The sequence below is a fragment of the Papio anubis genome, chromosome 20, assembly GCF_008728515.1.
Source record: "Papio anubis isolate 15944 chromosome 20, Panubis1.0, whole genome shotgun sequence".
NCBI classification, from domain to species: Eukaryota; Metazoa; Chordata; class Mammalia; order Primates; family Cercopithecidae; genus Papio; species Papio anubis.
Window position 1 is genome coordinate 15,124,659 of NC_044995.1, and position 23,487 is coordinate 15,148,145.

General features: G+C 43.0%; 1 protein-coding gene across 11 annotated transcripts in view; it reads left to right on the forward strand.

Moving 5' to 3' along the window:
* The window catches only part of LOC103880102, a 63,120-nt gene that overhangs the window by 16,664 nt on the left and 22,969 nt on the right, over positions 1-23,487 (forward strand). Inside the window, exon 1 of one of the 11 annotated variants that reach the window (XR_004180268.1) lies at positions 5,594-5,657. The exons of the other annotated variants lie outside the window; for them this stretch is intronic. The gene's annotated coding sequence lies outside the window, so the exon portion shown is untranslated. Of the gene's footprint in view, positions 1-5,593; positions 5,658-23,487 lie in introns of those variants that run through there. 11 annotated transcript variants of the gene reach the window in all.

Genomic DNA, 23,487 nt, shown 5'->3' on the forward strand with positions numbered 1-23,487 from the left:
TTTTTTGGTTGGTAGGCTATGAATTGTTGCTTCCATTTCAGAGCCTGTTATTGGTCTATTCAGGGATTCAACTTCTTCCTGATTTAGTCTTGGGAAGGTGTATGTGTCCAGGAATTTATCCAATTTTTCTAGATTTTCTAGTTTATTTGCCTAGATGTGCTTATGGCATTCTCTGATGGTAGTTTGTATTTCTGTGGAATTGGTGGTGATATCCCCTTTATCATTTTTCATTGCATCTATTTGATTCTTTTCCCTTTTCTTCTTTATTAGTCTTGTTAGTGGTACATCTATTTTGTTGATCTTTTCAAAAAACCAGCTCCTAGATTCATTGATTTTTGAAGGGATTTTTGTGTCTCTATCTCCTTCAGTTCTGCTCTAATTTTAGTTATTTCTTGCCTTCTGCTAGCTTTTGAATTCGTTTGCTCTTGCTTCTCTAGTTCTTTTAATTGTGATATTAGGATGTCAATTTTAGATCTTTCCTACTTTCATTTGTGTACATTTAGTGCTATAAATTTCCCTCTACACACTGCTTTAAATATGTCCCAGAGATTCTAGCACATTGTGTCTATGTTCTCATTGGTTTCAAAGAACGTCTTTATTTCTGCCATCATTTTGTTATATACCCAGTAGTCATTCAGGAGCAGGTTGTTCAGTTTTCATGTAGTTGAGGAGTTTTGAGTGAGTTTCTCCATCCTGAGCTCTAATTTGATTGCATTGTGGTCTAAGAGACAGTTTATTGTGATTTCTTTCCTTTTCCATTTGCTGAGGAGTGCTTTACTTCCAATTATGTGGTCATTTTTGGAATAAGTACAATATGGTGCTGAGAAGAATGTGTATTCTGTTGATTTGGAGTGGAGAGTTCTGTAGATATCTGTTAGGTCTGCTTGGTAGAGAGCTGAATTCAAGTCCTGGATATCCTTGTTAACCTTCTGCCTCCTTAATCTGTCTAATACGGACAGTGGGGTGTTAAAGTCTCCCATTATTATTATGTGGGAGTCTAAGTCCCCTTGTAAGTCTCTAAGGGCTTTCCTTATGTATCTGAGTGCTCCCATATTGTGTGCTTATATATTTAGGAGAGTTAGCTCTTCTTGTTGAATTGATCCCTTTACCATTATGTAATGGCCTTCTTTGTCCCTTTTGATCTTTATTGGTTTAAAATCTATTTTATCAGAGACTAGGATTGCAATCCCTCCCTTTTTTTTTTTTTCTTTTCATTTGTTTGGTAGATTTTCCTCCATCCCTTTATTTTGAGTCTATGTGTGTCTCTGCATGTGAGATCAATCTCCTGAATACAGCACACTGATGGGCCTTGAGTCTTTTTTTTTTTTTTTTTTTGAGAGGGAGTCTGGCTCTGTCGCCCAGGCTGGAGTGCAGTGGCCGGATCTCAGCTCACTGCAAGCTCCACCTCCTGGGTTTACGCCATTCTCCTGCCTCAGCCTCCCGAGTAGCTGGGACTACAGGCGCCCGCCACCTCGCCCGGCTAGTTTTTTTTGTATTTTTTAGTAGAGATGGGGTTTCACCGTGTTAGCCAGGATGGTCTTGATCTCCTGACCTCGTGATCCACCCGTCTTGGCCTCCCAAAGTGCTGGGATTACAGGCTTGAGCCACCACGCCCGGCCCTTGACTCTTTATCCAATTTGCCAGTGTATGTCTTTTAGTTGGGGCATTTAGCCCATTTACATTTAAGGTTAATATTTTTATGTGTGAATGTTATCCTGTGATTATGATGTTAGCTGGTTATTTTGCCCGTTAGTTGATGCAGTTTCTTCCTGGCATCAATGACCCTTACAATTTGGCATGTTTTTGCAGTGGCTGGTATCAGTTGTTCATTTCCATGTTTAGTGGCCTGGTGGTGACAAAATCTCTCAGCATTTGCTTGTCTGTTAAGGATTTTACTTCTCCTTCACTTATGAAGCTTAGTTTGGCTGGATATGAAATTCTGGGTTGAAAATTCTTTAAGAATGTTGAATATTGACCCCTACTCTCCTCTGGCTTGTAGAGTTTCTGCTGAGGGATCCTCTGTGAGTCTGATGGGCTTCCGTTTGTGGGTAACCTGACCTTTCTCTCTGGCTGCCCTTAACATTTTTTCCTTCATTTCAATCTTGGTGAATCTGACAATTATGTGTCTTGGGGTTGCTCTTCTTGAGGAGTATCTTTGTGGTGTTCTCTGTGTTTCCTGAATTTGAATGTTGGCTTGCCTTGCTAGGTTGCAGAAGTTCTCCTGGATAATATCCTGAAGAGTGGTTTCCAGCTTGGTTCCATTCTCACCATCACTTTCAGGTACACCAATCAAACGTAGATTTGGTGTGTTCACATAATCCCATATTTCGTGGAGGCTTTGTTCATTTCTTTTTACTCTTTTTCCTCTAAACTGCTCTTCTTGCTTCATTTCATTAATTTGATCTTCAATCACTGATATCCTTTCTTCCACTTGATTGAATCAGCTACTGAAGCTTGTGCACGTATCACGTAGTTCTCATGCCATGGTTTTCAGCTCCGTCAGGTCATTTAAGGTCTTCTCTACACTGTTATTCTAGTCAGCCATTCATCTAATCTTTTTTCAAGGTTTTTAGCTTCCTTGCCATGGGTTCAAACATCCTCCTTTAGCTCAGAGAAGTTTGTTATTAAAAACTTTCTGAAGCCTACTTTTGTCAACTCATCAAAGTCATTCTCCATCCAGCTTTGTTCCATTGCTGGGGAGGGCTGTGATCCTTTGGAGGAGAAGGGGTGCTCTGATTTTTAGAATTTTCAGCTTTTCTGCTCTCGTTTCTCCCCATCTTTGTGGTTTTATCTACCTTTGGTCTTTGATGATGGTGACCTACAGATGGGGTTTTGGAAAGGATGTCCTTTTTGTTGATGTTGATGTTATTCCTTTCTGTATTTTAGTTTGCCTTCTAACAGTCAGGTCCCTCAGCTGCAGGTCTGTTGGAGTTTGCTGGAGGTCCACTGCAGACCCTGTTTGCCTGGGTATCACCAGCGGAGGCTGCAGAACAGCAAATATTGCACAACAGCAAATATTGCTGCCTGATTCTTCCTCTGAAAGCTTCATCTCAGAGGGGCACCTGGCTGTATAAGGTGTCAGTTGGCCCCTACTGGGAGGTGTCTCCCATTTAGGTTAGACAGGGGTCAGGGACCTACTTGAGAAGGCAGTCTATCCGTTCTCAGAGCTCAAACACTGTGCTGGGAGAGTCATTGCTTTCTTCAGTGCTGTCAGACAGGGACGTGTAAGTCTACAGAAGTTTCTGCTTCCTTTTATTCAGCTGTGCCCTGCCCCCACAGGTGGAATCTACAGAGGCAGGCAGGCGTCATTGAGCTGTGGTGGGCTCCACCCAGTTGGAGCTTCCAGGCCATTTTATTTTCCTATTGAAGCCTCAGAAATGAGAGATACCCCTCCCCCAGCCAGTCTGCTGAGTTGCAGTTTGATCTCAGACTGCTGCACTAGCAGTGAGCAAGGCTCCATGGGCATGGGACCCACTGAGTCAGGCACAGGATATAATCTCCTGGTAAGATCATTGGAAAAGCACAGTATTCAGGTGGGAGTGTCCAGATTTCCCTGGTACAGTCTGTCATGGCTTCGCTTGTCTAGGAAAGGGAAATCCCTAGACCCCTTGTGCTTCCCGGGTGAGGTGATGCCCCACCCTCCTTCAGCTAGCCATCCTTGACTGCACCCACTGTCCAATCAGCCCAATGAGATGAACCAGGTACCTCAGTTGGAAATACAGTAATCACCCATCTTCTGCATGGATCAGGATGGGAGCTGTAGACTGGAGCTGCTCCTTTTCGGCCATCTTGGAGTGACAATCAATGTTTGCTTTTTACATTTGAAATAACTGGCGTCTGGTACCTAGGTATTCATAATTGTTGTATCCTCTTGCTGAATTGACCTGTTTATTATTAGCTAATGACCCTCCTTGTCTTTTGTTTTTGCAGTCTGTGGTTATAGTCTATTTATCTAATATGACTATAGCTACTCTTGCACTATTTTGGTTTCCAGCTTCATGAAATATCCTTTTCCATTTCTCTGTTTCCACTTCCCTTTCAGTGTCTTTATAGGTGAATTAGATTTCTTTAAGTTAGCATATAGTTGAGTCATTTCTTTACCCATTTGACCACACAGTGGCTTTAATTGGAGAATTTAGAACACTGTCAGCTTTACTATTCATAAGTAAAAACTTAAGACTGGGCTTAGTGGTGCACACCTGTATTTCCTGCAATTTAAGAGGCTCAGACAACCTGATCTCCTGGGGTCAGAAGTTCAAGACCAGCCTGGTCAACATGATGAAACCTTGTCTCTACTAAAAATACAAACATTAGCCGAACATGGTGGCATGTGACTGTAATCCAGTTTACTTGGGAGGCTAAGGCAGGAAAAGCTTGAACCCGGGAGGCAAAAGTTGCAGTGAGCTGAGATCACGCAGACAAGTCATCTCCACTCTCCTCATCAGAACCTCTAGTTTACAGAATTTGTGAGCACAAATCAAAGATGATTGTTTTTTCTACTAGTTAGGGATATTTTATTACACAGCAATAGACTCCAGCAAAAGGACCCATCGTATACTTACACGTCCCTGTCTGACAGCACTGAAGAAAGCAATGACTCTCCCAGCACAGTGTTTGAGCTCTGAGAACGGATAGACTGCCTTCTCAAGTAGGTCCCTGACCCCTGTCTAACCTAAATGGGAGACACCTCCCAGTAGGGGCCAACTGACACCTTATACAGCCAGGTGCCCCTCTGAGATGAAGTTTTCAGAGGAAGAATCAGGCACCAATATTTGCTGTTGTGCCCTGCAAGTTGACAGGGCTGGAATTATCACAGGGAAACTAAGATGGCTATACTTGATTCCAAATGTCCAATTTTTCACAAATAAAGAAATTTATCTTGTTTTTCCCCCCGAAATGAAGTTTTGCTCTTATGCCCAGGTTGGAGTGAAGTGGCACGATCTTGGTTCACTGCAGCCTCTGCCCCCCCGTTTCAAGAAATTCATCTTTTGAACAAGGAGATATTGAGGATACACTATGTGTATGCTCACAGTGGTTACAGGAGACTCAGAGAAGAGAGAAACAGTCACTGCCCTCATGCAACTGATATTCTTGGGAAGAAGGAAAGGCAATCAAGAAAGAAACATGCCGTATTTCAGATAGCTGTAAGTCCTCCACAAGAAAAGAAAGCAGGTGAGGGACATACGGAGTGTGTCAACCATAAGGTTCCCTCTAATTCTATAAGTTGGTCAGGGATATCCTCCAAGAATAAGTGGCATCTGAGCAATCACCTGAAGGAAGGAAGGAAGGAATGAAGGCTGTGTGTGGTGGCTCATGCCTATAATCCAAGCACTTTGGTAGGCCGAGGTGGGCGGATCACCTGAGCTCAGGAGTTCAAGACCCCCCAGGGCAACCTGGTGATACCTAGTCTCTACTAAAAATACAAAAAAAAAAAAAAAAATTACCCAGGTGTGGTGGCATGCAGCTGTAGTCCCAGCTTCCATTCCAAACTGATTTCTCTCTCTCTCTCTCTCTCTCTCTCTCTGTCTCTTTAATTTTTTGTAGAGATGGCGTCTCACTCTGTCACCCAGTCATCAAGTAATTCTCTCATTCTTTCCTACTGTTTTCCTAAAGCATGGGAATTACAGGTGTGAACCACCCTGCCTGTCCTGAAAAATGTGAGATTTGACTTTCTATGCCTGGCTTGTTTTATCCAAAATAATGTCCTCCAGTTCCTTCTATGTTGCTGCCAAAGACATGATTTTCTACTGTTTTATTACTGAATAGTATTCCAGTGTGGATATATATGGCATTTTCTTCATTCATTCATCTGTTGATTGACATGTAGGGTGATTCCATGTCTTTGCTACTGTAAAAAATGCTGCAGCAAATATATGTGTGCAGCCATCGTTCTGATCTATTCCTTTGAGTATGTACCCACTAGTGAAATTGCAGGACTGAATGATAGTTTTATTTTTTGTTATTTCAGAAACCTCCATAATGTTTGCCATAAAAGCTGTGCTAATTCACATTCCCAACAAAATTGTAAGATTCCCCCTTTTCTCCACGTTCGCACCAACATACGTTATGTTTTTGTCATTTTGATAATACCCGTTGTGACTGCAGTAAGATATCTCATTGTCGTGGTTGTTGATATTTTTGAGACGGAGTCTCACTCTGTTGACAGACTCGAGTGCAGTGGTGCCATCTCAGCTCGCTGCAACCTCCACCTCCCGGGTTCAAGCGATTCTATTGCCTCAGCCTTCTGAGTAGCTGGGACTATAGGCATGTGCCACCATGCCCGGCTAATTTTTTTGTATTTTTAGTAAAGACAGGGTTTCACCATGTTGGCCAGGATGTTCTTAATCTATTGAGCTCATGATCCACCCGCCTCAGCCTCCCAAAGTACTGGAATTACAGGTGTGAGCCACCGCACCCGGCCTCATTGTGGTTTTAATGAACATTTCTCTGTTGACTCATGGTTTGGAGCATTTTTTTGAAATATCTTTTGGCCATTGGTATGTGCTCTTTTAAAAACTATCTCTTGTCCAGGTGCGGTTGCGCACACCTGTAATCCCAGAACTTTGGGAGGCTGAGGCCAATGGATCACTTGACGCAAGAAGGTAGAGACCAGCCTGGCCAAGGCAAAACCCCGTCCTTACTAAAAATACAATAAATTAGCCACGTGCTGTGGCTCGTGCCTGTGGTGTGAGTTACTCAGGAGGCTGAGGCACAGGAATTGCTTGAACCCAGTAGGCACAGGTTGCAGTGAACCAAGATCATGGCACTGCACTGCAGCATGGGTGATAGAGCAAGACTTGTCTCAAAAAAAAAAATAAACAAACAAATAAATAAATAAAATTTAAAATTTAAAATGTCTCTTTATGTCCTTTGGCCACTTTTTAATGGGATCCTTTGGAATTTTCTGTTGTAGTTGAGTTCTTTGTTTACTCTGGATATTAGTCCTTTGTCAAAGGAAGAGTTTACAAATAATTTCTGCAATTGTGCAAGTGGTCTGCTCACTCTGTTGAGAGGATTATCTTTTTGGCTGTGCAGCAGCTTTTTGTGTCAGTAAAGCTTTGAATTTACATAATTAAAATTTTCAGTTTGGTTTAAATGTGCATTGGTCTATTTTTGGTTTTGTTGCCTGTACTTTTGAATTCTTACTCATGAGCTCCTTACTAGACATGACTAGAAGAGTTTTCTTTAGGTTTCTTCTCATATTGTTACCATTTCAGCACATATATTTAAGTCTATAATTTACCTTAAATTGATTTTTGTAAATATTGTGAGAAAGAGGAGTCCAGTTTTATTCTTCTGCATATGATAATTCAATTGTCCCAGCACCAATTATTGAAAAAGGTGTGCTTTCCCCAATAATTATTCTTATCAGCTTTGTCAAAGATCAGTTGGCTACAAATGTGTGGCTTTCTTTCTGGGTTCTCTAGTCTGTTACATCGATCTGTGTGTCTATTTTTATACTACTACCATGCTGTACTGGTGACTGTGGCTTTGTAATATAATTTGAAGCCAGGAAATGTGATGCTCCCAGCTCTGTTCATTTGCTTCAGCTGGAAAGGCTGAGTCGACAACTGCCGAGATGAAGCTGCCCCTCCTCGCAGCAGCTCCCCCTCCTCGCAGGAGCTCCTTCCAGAAAAAGATCATGGTTCCCACCGACCATATAACCCCGCTGGAGTTCCTGAAATTCCCAAAGGGAGGCCCCACCCAGTGAGGAGGGATGAAGCAGGGTCCCAGTTAAGGAAACAGTCTGGTCACAATCAGGCACAGCAACTGTGCTACCTTGTGGTGGACCAGACCACCTGGACTCCCTGGAGCCTGCAGGCTAGAGTGTCTGAGTCCGTGGAAACACAGAGATGGAGGCCACCCTCACCGCCCCAGAAAACTAGTCTCAGAGAGTCTCCAGCCTATTGCCATTGGTTGGCTGGTATTCCAAGCCATTGGGTCTTAACTTGAGAGGTGCTGTGGAAGTGGGGCCCACAGAATGAGGCTCCTTGGCTCCCTGGATTCAGCCTCCTTCCTAAGGGAAGGTACAGAAGGAACTACTGCCTTGCCTGGCTTTCCAAGGCCAGAGTATATAAAACTCCTATGTCTCTCTGAGTCTCTGAGCGGCTGCTCTGGCAACATTCTACATGGCTCTGTGTATCTGTCCCAAGACAGACCCTTACGACATGAGCTAATGGGAGGATCTCCTGATCCATGGGTTGCAAAAATCCATGGGAGAAGCATGGTTTGCGAGTAGGGGTCGTGCACTCACTCGCTGCTTCTCTTGGCTATAGGTGAAGGTTTCTTTTGCTCTGTGCAGATACCAGGTGCGTAATCACCCACCCCCTTTGTTTCTTTTCCTGGGTCAACTAGTTTGCCTAGTCACTCCCAATGTGGGAACCTGGATATTTCAGTTCAAGGTACTGAATTCACTGTGCTTTCCATTCAGGAGAAGGCAGTTGCTTCAGATTGGCCATCTTGGCCCGCCCTGCTTCACATCACTTTCTATAAAATGCCTGCCTCTCCAGGAATAACACCATTACATAACTTCACCTGAAACAAATAGAAGACTCATTACACTTATCATGGGCTGACTTACTTCACCTATAATGAACACGCCATGGAAATACTAGTGGATGAAATGGTCCATTTTCTTAGGGATGAGACAGGAAAACGGTGTACAGCTTTTGAATTTAATTAATTAGAAATTTTAGTTTGGTTTAAGCTTGCAGTGGCCTATTTTTTGTTTCATTGCCTGTACTTTTAAAGTCTTACTCATGAACTCTTTACTAGACAATCACCAGAAGAGTTTTCCCTAAGTTTCTTCTCACATTTTTACCATTTCAGTACATACATTAAAGTCTACAATTCACTTTAAATTGATTTTTGTAAACATGGTAAGAAATAGGAGTTCAGATTTATTCTTCTGCGTATGACAATGCAATTGTCCAAGTACCAATTACTGAAAAGGGTGTGCTTTCCCCACAGTGTATTCTTGGCAACTTTCTCAAAGATCAGTTGGCTGTAAATGTGTGGCTTTCATTCTGGGTTATCTCATCTGTTACATTGATCTGCGTGTCTATTTTTATACCACTACCATGCTGTATTGTTGACTATGGCTTTGTCACATATTTTAAAGTTAGGAAACGTGACTCTCCCAGCTTTGTTCATTTGATTCGGCTGGAAAGGCTGAGTTGACAGTTACAGAGATGACAGCTGCCATTCCCAGAGGGCCTCCATCCCAGAAAGAGATCAGGCTTTCCACCAACCCTGTAACCCTGGCTGGACTTCCTGAAATTCCAACAGAGAGGACCTTCCCAGTGAGGAGGTATGAACCAAGGTCAAATTTAAAGAAACAGTCTGGCCACTATCAGGCACAGCAGCAGTGCTGCCTTGTGGGGTACCCCTCCTGCTCCAGACCAACTGGACTCCCTTGAGCCCAAAGGTTAGAGTGTCTGAGTCCACGGAAACACAGAGATGGTAGCCGCCCCAACCTTCCAGAACTCGGTAGTCTCAGGCACTTGGCTTGGTATCTTGCCACTGCTTGGCTGGTATGCCAAGCCAGTGGGACTTAACTTGAGAGGTGCTGTGAAAGTGGGGCCAACAGAATGAGCCTCTCTGGCTCCCTGTGATATGGCTCCGATAAGTAGAGGAACACGAGGGCTCATGTCTCACGCCGAATTGGAGAAAATGACACAAAAACACATACTGTGGTTGTTTTTATTATTATTATTATTATTATTATTATACTTTAAGTTCTAGGGTACATGTGCACAACGTGCAGGTTTGTTACGTATATATACACGTGCTATGTTGGTGTGCTGCACCCATTAACTCATCAGTTACATTAGGTATATCTCCTAATACTATCCCTCCTCCCTCCCCATTCCCCACGATAGGACCTGGTGTGTGATGCTCCCTGTGTGCATCTCCCTGTGTGATGCTCCCTGTGTGATGCTTCCTGTGTCCAAGTGATCTCATTGTTCAATTCCCACCTATGAGTGAGAACATGCGGTATTTGGTTTTCTGTTCTTGTGATAGTTTGCTGAGAATGATGGTTTCCAGTTGCATCCATGTCCCTACAAAGGACACGAACTCATCCTTTTAAATGGCTGCATAGTATTCCATGGTGTATATGTGCCACATTTTCTTAATCCAGTCTGTCACTGATGGACATTTGGATTGACTCCAAGTCTTTGCTATTGTGAATAGTGCAACAATAAACATACGTGTGCATGTGTCTTTACAGCAGCGTGACTTATAATCCTTTGAGTATATCCTCAGTAATGGGATGACTGGGTCAAATGGTATTTCTAGTTCTAGATCCTTGAGGAATCACCACACTGTTTTCCACAATGGTTGAACTAGTTTACAGTCCCAACAGTGTAAAAGTGTTCCTATTTCTCCACATCCTCTCCAGCACCTGTTGTTTCCTGATTTTTTAATGATTGCCATTCTAACTGGTGTGAGATGGTGTCTCATTGTGGTTTTGATTTGCATTTCTCTGATGGCCAGTGATGATGAGCATTTCTTCATGTGTCTGTTGGCTGTATGAATGTCTTCTTTTGAGAAGTGTCTATTCATATCCTTTGTCCACTTTTTGATGGGGTTGTTTGTTTTTTTCTTGTAAATTTGATTGAGTTCTATATAGATTCTGAATATTAGCCCTTTGTCAGATGAGTAGATTGCAAAAATTTTCTCCCATTCTGCAGGTTGCCTGTTCACTCTGATGGTAGTTTCTTTTGCTCTGCAGAAGCTCTTTAGTTTAATTAGATCCCATTTGTCAATTTTGGTTTTTGTTGCCATTGCTTTTGGTGTTTTAGACATGAAGTCCTTGCCCATGCCTATGTCCAGAATGGTATTACCTAAGTTTTCTTCTAGGGTTTTTATGGTTTTAGGTCTAACATTTAAGTCTCTAATCCATCTTGAATTAATTTTTGTATAAGGAGTAAGGAAAGGATCCAGTTTCAGCTTTCTACTTATGGCTAGCCAATTTTCCCAGCACCATTTATTAAACAGGGAATCCTTTCCCCATTTCTTGTTTTTGTCAGATTTGTCAAAGATCAGATGGCTGTAGATGTGTGGTATTATTTCTGAGGGCTCTGTTCTGTTCCATTGGTCTATATCTCTGTTTTGGTACCAGTATCATGCTGTTTTGGTTACTGTAGCTTTGTAGTATAGTTTGAAGTCAGGTAGCGTGATGCCTCCAGCTTTGTTCTTTTTGCTTAGCATTGCCTTGGCAATGCAGGCTCTTTTTTGGTTCCATATGAACTTTAAAGCAGTTTTTTCCAATTCTGTGAAGAAAGTCATTGGTAGCTTGATGGGGATGGCACTGAATCTATAAATTACTTTGGGCAGTATGACCATTTTCACAATGTTGATTCTTCCTATCCATGAGCATGGAATGTTCTTCCATTTGTTTGTGTTCTCTTTTATTTCACTGAGCAGTGGTTTGTAGTTCTCCTTGAAGAGGTCCTTTACATCCCTTGTAAGTTGGATTCCTAGGTATTTTATTCTCTTTGAAGCTATTATGAATGGGAGTTCATTCATGATTTGGCTCTCTGTTTGTCTGTTACTGGTGTATAAGAATGCTTGTGATTTTTGCACATTGATTTTGTATCCTGAGACTTTTCTGAAGTTGCTTATCAGCTTAAGGAGATTTTGGGCTGCGACAATGGGTTTTCTAAATATACAATCATGTCGTCTGCAAACAGGGACAATTTGACTTCTTCTTTTCCTAACTGAATACCCTTTATTTCTTTCTCTGGCCTGATTGCCCTAGCCAGAACTTCCAACACTATGTTGAATAGGAGTGGTGAGAGAGGGCATCCCTGTCTTGTGCCGGTTTTCAAAGGGAATGCTTCCAGTTTTTGCCCATTCAGTATGATATTGGCTGTGGGTTTGTCATAAATAGCTCTTATTATTTTGAGATATGTTCCATCAACACCGAATTTAGTCATGCAGTTTAATAGGCAAGAAAGAAGAAAGAAGCTCCCCATACTGAGACAGAGGGAGGGGGGGCTCCAAAGCCAAAAGAGGAAACCCAGAGTGCTGTGGATACCGATGAGTTATATGAAGAAACTGGAAGAGGTGGTGTCTGATTTGCATAGGGTTCAGGGGATTGGTTTGACCAGGCATGTCTTTTAGGTAGCCCATGACAAAACTGGCCTTTCCACCCTAGCCTTTGAATAGGCACTTTCCAGGCACCCTGATTTCCTACACACATGGGGATATGTGGGGGTGGCCAGGTCGTCAGGCACAGGTAGGGGCAAGGGCCAGAAGCAGGCGGGAATCACCATGTTTGGGTGGATTCAGTTTCTAATGGCCAGCATTTGCCGCTCAAGTGTTACCAGAAAACTCTAAAAGACGGGGCTTTCCTGCTAGACAAGACTCATTTCTGGAGCTGCTTTAAAAATAAACAAAACTTCCCAAGGACCCCTTTTCCTCTCTATCTGCCTGAAATAATTTCTTAAAAACTCCTGTAACACCTGAATTCAGCCCCCTTCCTGGGGAAATGTACCAACGGAACTCCTGCCTTTCCTGGCTTCTCAAGGCTGGATTGTGTAAACCTCCTGGGTCTGAGTCTGTCTGAGCGACTGCTCTGCCAACTCACGAGAGTTGTGACATCAGCTCACGTGAGAATCTCCTGATTAATTGGATGCAAAGATCCATGAGAAAAACATGGCTTCTGGGGCGGGGTCACACACTCATTGCTTCCCTTGGCTGTGCGAGAAAGTTCCTTTGGCTCTGTTCTGATATGGCGTGGTTCATCACCCACCCCCGTTTTCTTTGTTCTCCTGGGTCAAGCTGTTTACCTAGTCAGTCCCAATGTGAGAAGGTGAATATTTCAGTTGAGGCGCTTATGGTGAAATTCACTGCGATTTTCATTCAGGGGAAGGCAGCCGCTTCTTATTCGCCATCTTGGCCGTCCCCTCCATGTCACCTCTGCACTTCTAATTGGCCATCTCGGCCACTTCCTTCACGTCACTTCCTACAAAATGGCCACTTCTAATTGGCCATCTTGGCCCCCCTCTTCCATGTCACCTTCTGTAAAATGGCCCCCCTCTCCAGGAATGACATCATTATATATCTTTACCTGAACTCAGAAGCAGGCTCATTACACTTTTCATGGGCTCATTTACTTCACGTATAATGAAAGCGGCCATGGAGACGCTAGTGGATAAACTGGTCGATTTTCTGACGGATGTGATAGAAAATTGGTGTGCCAACCAATTAATGACATATGTCTCAAAACTAGTAATGAGACTCTTAATCGCTGGGTTGAAGGTTCGAATCAAGAAGATGCTCTTCTATATATTGAACAAAATAGCTTCCCTTGCTTCTGAAACACTTCCAAACATCTTATGTTTCCTGAAGAAGATGATGCCTTCACAAGCGGCACAGGTAAGGTTTACTTTCCGTTCATAAATATAGCACGATATTTGCACAATTGTCGGAAACCTTATCAGAAAATGAGTCTTGCATGTTTCCTTTAATTTTAGGATGAAGAGGGTGATCCGGAAGAGTTTCCCGAACTACTCGGCTTTGGTGTTTAAACAACCACCAGGAAATTTTGATTACCATTCTCTCCGGAGCTCCTCTCTTTCCCCGGAGAAACAAAAGCATCAACACTAAAAAAATAAAGTGTTATTTGAATAGAATGAGGTCTCATGGTTGTTTATGCAGTGGGTCGCTGCTCAGGACAGGGTGAGTCTCTGGGTTGTGTGCTGAGGAGGGGAGGCCGTCAAGCTAGAAAAGAATCCATTGCAGGGGACACCTCCACGGGGTCTGAGGATGAGGAGCCGGACTAGGTCTAAGGAAGGAGGACGTTTCAGAGGCTGAAATTCTGGCAGTAAATACTGGGGATGTTCGAGAACTTCTTCCTTCTGAAGGAGAAGTTTCAGGGAGGGATAAAGACAAACCCTGGGCGCCTTGAGGGGTATTTACTAATTTGAGAGAACTCTATCGGGAAGCAGAGTGACTATGGCCTCCTTGAGGACTGAGACCCCTGAATAAATGAGGCTCAGATCCCGTCCATGGCCTATGAGACCTGCAAGGGACACATTTTGGTTGGGACAGAGGGAAAGTGCAGCTCTGCAGCTGCGGAGGAAAACCCGGCAGTGTGAAAGCGGCCTTGGAGGGGCCCTGTGCACTGTGAATGCTTCCGAGTCCCCATGCCCAGTCCCGGCCTCTTTTTCTGGATTTTTCGGGCTCCACCTTCTCCGCCAACTTCTGAGCACTCTAGGCTGCCACCTTCACGTTTCTCTGCTGGCCTCCAAGTACTAGAAAATCTTTCAGATATGTGTCCCCATCCATGTTTTTAGCATGTGTTGGGACTCCAAGTCCCTGAAGGTTTCTGGCCGGAAATCCACCTCCCCAGCCTCATGGATTCTGCTCTAGAGACTCCGCACTCCGCAAGGTTCCGGGGGCCCTGAGGGACAACGGAGTGGTCTGCGCACTTCAGGGCTCCACACTCGGCAAGGCCTTTCAAGCCCTCAGGGTCCCCTCCTCAGTTTTCTTCACATTTCTGGACTGTAGTCACTCCACAAATGCCGGGATCTGATCTCCAACCCAGTGATTTTTTTTAGTTCCATGAGTGATGCTAACTGAATAGTCATCCTGAGAGTGATGAGAGCTTTTGAATTTGCGGCAAGTTTTAGAGCAGTGTGAATGACCTGAGATTGCCAAATTGGGACTAGCATTGGATGTGAGGTTAGGCAAGTGGAAAAATTTGCCCAGAACCTGGGGAGTGTGGGCTCACTGCAGGTGGTTAGGATCAGAACAGAATTGCATGGATGTAGAGCTTTGAGGTAAAGAATAACGTAGCTCAAAAGCGCATGTATTAGTCTCTTCATGCGCTGCTATAAAGATTACCTAAGCCTGGGTAATTATTTATAAAAACTCAGGTTTAATTGGCTCATGGTTGCACAGGCTGTACAAAAAGCATGGTGCTTCATCAACTCAACTTCTAGGGAGGCCTCAGAAAAATAAAGTCATGGCAAAAATTACAAGGGAAGCAGGCTCATCTTCCATGGCTAGAGCTGGAGCAAGTGGTAGGAGAGGTGCTACACACTTTCAAACAACCAGATCTTTTGTGAACTGTATCACCAGAAAGCACCTAGGGGATGGTGCTAAATTATTCATGAGAGATCCACCCCCATGATCCACTCAACTCTCACCAGCACAACCAGCCCCACCTCCACCATTGGGGATTACAATTCCACATGAGGTGTGGGTGGGGACACAGATCCAATCTCGACCAGTGAGCATCCTGGATTGTGTCTCCTGTAGAAGAAGAATCAGGAGCTGACTATGATTTTTAAGACTACCCATGATGGCCAGGCGGGGTGGCTCATGCCTATAATTCCAGCACTTAGGGAATCCAAAGTGGGTGGATCACCTGAGGTCAGGAGTTTGAGACCAGCCTGGCCAACATAGTGAAACCCTGTCTCTACTAAAAATACAAAAAAAAAAAAAAAAAAAAAAAAGACAAGTGTTGTACTAGACACCTGTAATCACACCTATTCTGGAGACTGAGGGAGGAGAATTGCTTGAACCCGGGAGGTGGAGGTGGCAGTGACCCTGGTCGCGCCACTACACTCCAGCATGGGCAACAATACCAAAACATTGTCTCAAAAAAAAAAAAAAAAAAGACTGCCTATGACCAGTGAGAGGGACACCAACATTGCTGAGATGTAAGCGCTGGACATTGTTCATAGGTCAGAGCTCAAAGCAGGGGACGCTGTTACAGAGATGGGCTCCTTTCATGGCACCAAAGTGGTGAAAGGATGTGGGAATGGCAGAGGCCAGCACTTTGCCATCAATGCAAGGTATGCATAAGGAGCTGGCAGCAGTGTGAGAGTGCATCAGAGCAGGACTGACCTGCAATATCTAGGACTTACCTCTTAGAGCATGTTTCATTATGGAAAATAGATACAAACGGCAGACAAGTGTGTCCCTTCATTAACAGGAAATAAAAATCATCAAGATGAACAGAAGTCAGATGTCACCAGCCCCCATATACAGTCATCATCCTTCATCCAGTTAAAACCCGAGACAGTTCTGACACAAGAAGGTCTAACTCAAAAACAGGCTGGGTTCTCATGAGGCAGGTTCATGCAAAACCAAGGGAAGTATATAACTCTGGGATTCTCCAGTATCCCTTGGAAAAGACCTAGAGTCGTTTGCTTAGGTAACTGAACACTGAAAAAAGGTGAGTGTTGTTATCTTTCAGAAGCTCTTGGCCATGAAGGCCTTGTTGGCATAAAACCCATGGTTTGGAAACATCACCATGACCCCTGTTAGAGTAATGGCTTAAGGGTGGGGGTCAGGAAATTGATGTATTCCTTGCCAACTTCTGCCTCTAAGTGAGTGCACTCTGTTCCTGAACCTCTCTCCTCTACGGGTATGTTCCTAGGATCTCATGTATAATCAGGAGTCATAGACTTAGAAACGGGAAAAATACTTAGAGTGTTTCCGTGGCCTGTGAGCTATAATTTATAATTCTAGGAAAAAACCAATTGTGAATGGGAAGCCTAAGTCTATCAATGCTCACCCAAGACAATATAATCAATAAAAACCAATATCAAATCCCAAGGCAAATTATTTCCTGTAAATAGATGGGAGACATGAGCACCACCATCAAAACCTCAAGGACCAGTACTGTTGGTTCGGTCATCTCTTTCATGGAATTCACCAGTCTGATATCTTCAGAATCCAGAAGGATGATGGCAGATGGCAGGAAACTAATGCAAATACCATCAGTTGTACCTCCATTGTAGCAGCAGTAATGGATGTTATCACTTCATTATAATATCCAGGGAGAGGGAGAGGATGATATTATTCCCAATACTCTAAACACCCTGAGTGTACAGCCTCTGTGATATTTTTTATAATATCCGGGGGGGAGAGAATTGTATTACTCCTAATATCTCAGGGGACGTGCCCCTCTGTGATAATGTTCCTAATACACAGGAGGGGAGATATTACTCTTAATATCACAGGGAGTGTACACCCCACTGTAATATTGTTTATAATATCCGGGGAGGAGGAGAGAATGATGTTACTCCCAATATCACAGAGTGTACACCAACCTGTGATATTATTTGTAATATCCATAAGGGGAAGAATAATATTACTCTCAATGTCACAGGAAGTGTACACCCTTCTGTGATATTGCTCAAAAGATCCAGTTATGGAGAGGATGATATTACTCTCAATATCTTAAACACCCTGTATGTAAACCCTCTGGGATGTTCCTCATAATATCCAGAGGGAGAGAGGATGATATTACTCCCAATATCGCATGAGGTGTACACCCTTCCTGTTATATTGTTTCTGATATCTAGGAAGGGAGAGGATGATATTACTCCCAATATCGCAGGGGGTTTACACCCCACCTGTGATGTTGTTCCTAATATCCTGGATGGGAGAGGATGATATTACTCCCAATGTCACAGGGCATGTACACCTTCCCTGTAATATTGTTCGTAATATCTAGCAAAGGAGAGGATAATATTGTTTTCAACATCGCAGTAGGTGTACACCTTTCTTGTTACATTGTTGCTAGTATCTAGGGAAAAAGATGATGTTACTACTACTATTGCAGAAGGTGTACACCCCCCCCCGTGATATTGTTCCTAATATCCAGAAAAGGAGAGGATGATATTACTCCCAATATTGCAAGGGGTGTACATTCACCCTGTGATATTGTTCCTAATATCCAGGAAGAAAGAGAATGATATTACCCTTAATATCAAAGGGAGCGTCCCCCGCCCGTGATATTGTTTCTAATATCCAGGAAACGGAAGGATGATATTACTCCCAATATCTCAGGGGTTGTACACCCTCCTCTTGTGATATTGTTCCTAACATCCGGGGGAGGTGAAATAGTATTATTCCCAGTATCACAGGGGGTGTACACACCTGTCGTGATATTGTTCCTAATTCCCATGGGGGAAAGGATGATATTACTCTCAATATCTCAGGGGGATGTACACCCTCCCTGTGATATTGTTCCTAATATCCAGGGTGGGAGAGGATGATATTACTCCCAAAATCACAAAGGGTGTACACCCCTCTCGTGATGTTGTTCCTAATATCCAGGGGGAAGCGGATAATATTACTCCCAATATCACAGGGGATTTACACCCCCCTTGTGATATTGTTCCTAATATCCAGGAAATGAAATGATGATATTACTGTGAATATTCCAGGGGGTGTCCTCCCCTCTGTGATATTGTTCCTAGTATCCAGGTTGGGGAGACGATGATATTTCTCCAAATATCGCAAGGGGTGTACACCAACCCTATGATATTGTTCCTAATACCCATGGGGGGAGAGGATAATATTACTCCCAATATCAAAGGGGGTGTACACCACCTTTGTGATATTGTTCCTAATATCCATGAAGAAAGAGGATGATATTACTTTCAATATCGCAGGGGATGTACATGCTTCCTGTTATGTGGCTCCTAATATTCAGGGGAAAAGAGGATGATATTACTCCCAATTTCGAATGGTGTGTACACCCACCCTGTGATTTTTTTTTTTTTTTTTTTTTTTGAGACGGAGTCTTGATCTGTCGCCCAGGCTGGAGATCAATGGCACAATCTCGGCTCACTGCAACCTTTGCCTCCCAGGTTCGCGCAATTCTCCTGCCTCAGCCTCCGGAGTAGCTGGGATTACAGGCGCCTGTCACCACACCCGGCTAATTTTTGTATTTTTAGTAGAGACACGGTTTCACCATGTTGGTCGGGCTGGTCTTGAATTTCTGACTTCAAGTAACCACCCGCCTCGGCCTCCCAAAGTCCTGGGATTACAGGCATAACTTTCCCAGTGATATTCTTCCTAATATTCCGGAAAAAAGAGGATGATATTACTCCCAATATCGCAGGAGGTGTACACTCCCCATGTGATATTGCTCCTAATATTCAGAGGGGGAGAGGATGATACTATTTTCTGTATCACAGAAGTTGTACACCTCCCCCGTGATGTTTTTCCTAATACCCAGTGGGGGAGAGATTATTAGTCTGAAAATCACAGAAGGTGGAAACCCCCGTTTGATATTGTTCCTAATATTGGGGGATGGGGAGAGACTGATATTACTCCTAGTATCGCAGGGCATGTACACCCCCACTGTGATATCGTTCCTAATATCCAGAACGGGAGGGAATGATATTACTCCTAATATCACAAAGGGTGTACACCCCTGCTGTGATATCGTAAATATTCTGTGTGTACACCCCCCCGTGTTATGGTTTGTAATATCCAGGGGGGAGAGGGTGATATTTACCCCCATATTGCGGGGGATGTACACCCTTCTGTGATATGATTCGTTATATCAAGGGAAGAAAAAGGTAATATTGCTCCCCATATCGCGAGAGCGTACACCCCCATGTAATATGGTTCGTAATATCCAGGAGTGGAGAGGATGATATTGCTCTTATATCAAGGAAGGTGTACACCTTATTGTTATATGGTTTGAAATATCCAGGGGAGGAGAAAGTGATATTGCTCCCCATGTCGTGGAGGGTGTAACCCCCCCGTGATATGATTGGTAATATCCAGGAAAGAAAAGGGTGATATTGCTCCCAATATCGCGGGGGGTATACTCCCTTCTTTGATATGGTTCATAATATCCAAGAGGGGAGATGGTGATATAGCTCGCCCTATCGGGGAGGGTGTTCACCCTCCTGTGACATTTTTTGTAATATCCAGGAAAGGAGAGGATGATATTATTCTAATATTGCAGAAGGTTTACACCCCTATGTGATATTGTTCATAATAACCAAGGAAAAAGAGGACGATGTTACTCCCTATATCACAAAGGGTGTATACCCATTTGTGATATTGTTCATAATATCCAGGGGGAGAGAGGATAATATTACTCCCAATATAGCAAGGGGTGAAAACTCCCCTGTGACATTGTTCATAATATTTAGGGAAAGAGAGGGTGATACTACTCCAAATATCACAGTGCGTGTACACCCCCCTATGATATTGTTCCTAATATCCAGAAGGGGAGAGGATGATATTATTACCAATATCACAGAAGGTGTACACCTTCCTCTGATATTCTTTGTAATATCCAGATGGGGAGAGGATGATATTACTCGTAATATGGCAGGGGGTGTACACCTCCTTGTTTTATTGGTTGTAATATTCAGGGGAAGAGACGATTATATTACTCCCAATATCGCAGGGTGTGTACATCACTCTGTGATGCTGTTCATAATATCCAGAGGAGAAGAGGAAGTGTACACTCCCCCGGTGATACTGTTTGTAATATCAAGAGGTAGAGAGGATGATATTACTCCCAATAATGCAGGCGGCGTATACCTTTTTGTGATATTGTCATAATATTAAGAAGGGGAGAGGATGATGTTACTAACAATATCACAAAAACTGTACACTCCCTGTGATATTGTTCATAATATTCAGGAGAAGAGAATATATTACTCTTAATCTTGCAGAAGGTATACACCACCCTGTGATATGGTTCATAATATCCTAGGGGAAAGAGGATGACATAACTCTCAATATCGCAATTCCCTGTGACATTGTTCATAATATTCAGAGGGAAAAAGGATAATATTACTTTCAATATCGCAGGCGGTGTACACATTCCTGTGATATTATTTATAATATCCAGAGTGAGAGAAAGTATTGCTCCCAATATCACAGGAGGTGTACACTCCCCTGTGACATTGTTTGTAATATCCAGGGAGGGGAGAGGATACTATTACTCCCAATATCTCAGGGGATGTACACCCCCCCTTTGATATTGTTCCTAATATTCAGAAGAGGAGAGGATGGTATTACTTCCAAAATCGCAGGAGGTGTACACTCCCTCTGTAATATTGTTTCTAATATTCATGAGTGGAAAGAAAGATATTACTCCCAATATTACAGGGGGTGTATACCACACTGTGATATTGTTCACAATATTCGGGAAGGGAGAGAATGATATTACTCCCAATATCAAAGTAGGTGTACATCTCCCTGTGATATCGATCGTAATATCCAGAAGTAAAGACGATAACATTACTTCTAATATCACAGGGGATGTACACCTTTGAATACTGTTCGTAACATTAAGGGGGGAGGGGATGATATTTCTCCCAATATCGCAAAGTGTGTACACCACCTGTGACATAGTTCCAAATACCCAGAGGAAAAAGAGGATGTTATTACTCTTAATATCTCAGGGAGTGTACACCCTCCTGTGATATTGTTTGTAACATCCAGAAGAAAGAGGGGGATGTTACTCTTAATATCACATGGGGTGTACACCTCCCCGGATATTATTCATAATATCTGGGGGGAAGTGGATGATATTAATTTCAATATTGCAGGGAATGTACACCCCTTGTACATTGTTCATAATATTTAGGGAGAGGGTGGAGTGTACACCCCACTGTGATATTGTTTGTAATATCCGGGAAAGGAGAAAATGACATTCTTCCCAATATGGCAGGGGGTGTACACCACCTATCATATTGTTCAAAATATCCAGGAGGAGTCCCAGGTACTCGGGAGGCTGAGGCAGGAGAACGGCGTAAACCCGGGAGGCGGAGCTTGCAGTGAGCTGAGATCCGGCCACTGCACTCCAGCATGGGCGACAGAGCGAGACTCCGTCTCAAAAAAAAAAAAAAAAAAAAAAAAAAAACCCAGGAGGGGAGAGGATATGTCTCCAAGTATCACAAGGGGTGTACACCCCGCTGTAATATTGTTCCTAATATCCAGGGGGTAAGAAGATAATATTACTCCCAATATTGCAGGGCATGTACACTCCCCTTATGATATTGTTCTTAAAACTCATGGGGAGAAAGAATATTACTCCTAATATCACAGGGAGTGCACATCCACCCTGTGACATTGTTGCCAATACCCAGCAATGGAGAGGATGATATTACTTTCAATATCGCAGAGGATGTACATCCTTCTGTAACAATGTTCATAATATCCAAGGCAAGAGAGGATGATACTACTTCCAAAATTACAGGGCGTGTACACCTCCCGATGATATTGTTCCTAATATTCAGTGGAGAAGAAGATGATAGTACTCCCAATATCGCAAAGGGTGTACACACCCCCTGTGATATTGTTCCTAATATAAAAAGAGGAGAGGATATTATTCCCAATATCACAGAAGGTGCAAAACCCCCTGTGATATTGTTCGCAATATTTGGGGGGAGAGGATTATATTGCTCCCAATATCATAGGGTGTGTACATCCCCTGATGATATTGTTTGTAATATTCAGTGGAAAAGAGGATGATATTTCTCCCTATATCACAGAAGGTGTACACCCCCCGTGATATTCTTTGTAATATCTAGAGGGGAAGAGGATGATATTACTACCAATAAAACAGGGGGTGTACACTTATTGTTATATTTTTTGTAATATTAAGGGGGGTAGAGAATGATATTACTTCAAATATCACAAAGAGTGTACACTCCCTGTGATATTGTTCCTAATATCCCGAGGCAGAGAAAATGATGTGACTCCCAAAATCACAGAGGGTGTACACCACCCTGTGATATTTTTTGTAATATCAAGAAGAGAGCAAGATGATATTACATAATATCCACGAAGGGAGAGAATGATATTACTCTTAATATTGCAGAGGGTGTACACTTCCCTGTGATATTGTCCATCATATTTATGGCGGAAGAGTAGAGTATGATATTACTCCCAATATCGCAGGAGGTGTACACCCCCTTGTGATATTGTTTGTAATATCCAGGGAGGGAGGGGACAATATGAGCCTCAATATCACAGGGGGTGTTTACCCCGCTGTGAAATTGTTTGTAATATCCGGAAGAAAAGAGGATATTATTTCCAATATCCTAGAGAGTGTACACCCCCCTGTAATATTGCAGAGGGTGTACACCCCCCTGTGATTTGGTTAAGGGGGTGTACCTGTGATTTTGTTCATATTATCTAGGGGGAAAGAGGATGATATTACCCCCAATATCACAGGAGGTGTAGAACCCCATATGATATTGTTCATAATATCCAGAAGGGGAGAAGACGATATTACTCCCAATATCATAAACACCCTGTGTGTACATCCCCCTGTGATATTGTTTGTAATATCCAGCAGGGAGAGCATGATATTCCTTCAAATATCACAGATAGTGTACACACCCCCATGATATTGTTTGGTATATCTGGAGGGGAAAGGATGATACTACTTCCAATATCACGGGGCCTGTACACCTTCCAGTGACATTGTTCCTAATATCTAGGGGGAAAGAGGACATTACTCCCAATATCGCAAGTGTGTACACACACACCCGTGATATTGTTCCTCATATTTGGGAAGAAAGAGCATGATAAGGACCCAATATCACAGGGGATGTACACCCCCCACTGTGATATTGTTCCTCATATCCAATGTGGGACAGACCTATATTACTCCTAATATTGCAGGGGGTGTACACCCCTCCTTTGATATTGTTTTAATATCCAGAGACAGAAAGAGTATCACTTCCAATA